The sequence below is a fragment of the Rhinolophus sinicus genome, linkage group LG09, assembly GCF_036562045.2.
Source record: "Rhinolophus sinicus isolate RSC01 linkage group LG09, ASM3656204v1, whole genome shotgun sequence".
Lineage (NCBI taxonomy): Eukaryota > Metazoa > Chordata > Mammalia > Chiroptera > Rhinolophidae > Rhinolophus > Rhinolophus sinicus.
The window spans coordinates 61,182,898-61,185,308 of record NC_133758.1 but is presented as its reverse complement, the minus strand read 5'-3'; positions in this window follow the sequence as shown (position 1 = coordinate 61,185,308).

Genomic DNA, 2,411 nt, shown 5'->3' with positions numbered 1-2,411 from the left:
TTTTGGTACGGCAATTTCTGTCAAAAAAAAAAATTACGGTGTGTCCTCATCCACCTTATTCACTGGATATGACACTGTATGAATTCTGGCTCTCCCCAAATATCAAAATGATTCAGGACATCAAGACAGCCACGACAGCGCAACTAAAGACACTCACGAAAGAGGATTTTCAGAACTGCTTCAGAAAGTGACAAGAATTTTTACCTAAACATCATCATATTTTGTGATCATACCTCATATGTTCTTTCTAATTAAACTTTTCAATATAATCTCAAGTTGAGTTCCAGCCGTGTAATTTAAGTAGTCCACGAGTGCCTGGACATGCCATGCTACATGTCAATATTCCATGAAACCACCTGGGGAAATTCATAACATGGATGCATGCAAGAGATTCAATCTTATTCTCCATCATCTGTTTAAATGAATTTTGCTTAACAGACTTCAAGTATCCCAACAGAATCTGTTTTAGATGTAGTGTGCAGGATCACAGAAGGAGTGGTCTTAGGCATTTTTAGACTAAAATACACATGTTTTTCTCAGCAATAAACATGACTTCAGGATTATCATCTAGCATCCTTTTCCCCGTCTTTGCATCTCTATGGCACAGTATTTCTGTGTAACTGAGTGCAAAAATTAATTGTCTGGACTAGCACAATGGAACCATCCCTCAGGGAACAGGGGACACAGGAGGATCAGACCATTTCTGCCTTCTTGGAAGAGGACTGGGGGCTCTGGCCAGAACCTATGTCTTGTGCAAGAGGAAAGCCAACTGTGGAATGAATGGCTTCCCTCAGGGAAAACCTTCCTTCTCTAATTGTTGGAGACCAAGGGAAATGTTTTTCTTTCTTTAACATTTCCAACTTTCCTACTTGGTCTCATTATCGCCAAGTTGCACACAAACATGCACTTGAATCCAGACGTTTTCCCAGCCTTCTGGCCACATCTTGATTTCTTCTCTGGTTAGGGTACCATGCTGGGCCTCGTGCTCACACAGTATTGCACATAGGGAAATTGTCTAATAAATCATGGTGCTCCTTGTATAAATGGGGTTTTTCTTCATACATCTTCTACCTAGTGCAAAATGCATTGAGGACTGATTTTCTATGAGTAATTGTACAATTTTATGCATTTGCAAGAACTCAGGTCTTTAATAAATCAGACCTCTGGAGTCTTTGGAGTATTTTTCTTTAAACCACAGACGTGAACATTCTGAATGGTTTGTGGTCATTTATTTTTTATATTCTGGTTGGTTTTCAGTTAGCTTGGTGGTGTTGGCTGCAGACTTGTAATTTCTGCTAGAGTTGAATTTTCCACTCAGAGCAATGTCATAGCTCTCCAGTGTTCACAGAGGCTGTAACAGATATTTTCGCAAATTTGACCAAATTTACTGACAGATTCAGAATCTTAAGTGTGGCCCAGATAATGGACGTGATTCATCTTATATTAATTTGCCTAGGATCTGATGCTCACCTCATGTGAATAACACTCCCCAGCCTTCTCATCAGGGTGTCTTGGATTATGCAAGGATCTATCTCACAGGGAACATAAATGTTATCTTTTATTTCCAGCATGTATTCTCAGAATCAATAAAATATTTTGGGGGACATAGCAGTGTCCACACAATCCTGAATAGCTTTCTTCTTGATTGTGTAAGAGGCAAGAAAATGTTTAGTGTTCAGAGCTGAAGCAGAATTATCACTCATCAAACCAACAGACTTATTTTATGAAGAAAAACAGACTATTCTAGTAACCCATTGCATGGGAAGGCAATGTGATTCTAGAGAGGCTCCCTCATTCTGTTTTATAAGAGTGATCTCAGGTAAATGACAGACAACCCAGATGTCATTTAAGTATAGCTGATATAAGACAATGCTTGCCTAATGTCATATATTAAGGCAACAAAAACTCAGTACTCTAATCCATTGTATGTAATCTAGCTAGAGCTAAAATTAATGGTAATTACTATGCATGAACAGGAACTCTAAATGAAGTTCAATTCCACGTAGGAAACAACACATTCTAAGAGGTTGGGGCTGGGAAATCAGCAATATTTAAGCATTTGCTATATAGCCCAGGACTTGCTTTTATTAAATGTGAAAGGAATCATGAATCCCATTTTACAGGTTAACCACTCAAAATAGGAAACTTAAGTAAAATACCCAAGATTACACAGCTGTTAAATAGCTGAGTTGAACTAGAACTGATGTTTCTCTGACTACTGAAACTTATGTTCTTCCCACGACACAATCATTTCCTTAAATTTATATAAAGCGAATTTATACAGCCTTAGAGTCTTAGAGTCTTCACACAAAATTTGGCAAACTCCTTCTATAATCATTGCCACTTCAACTTTTGTGCCATTACTTTAGAAGGTGTTCCCACTTAGATATGCTCTCTCAACAAGTGTTCAC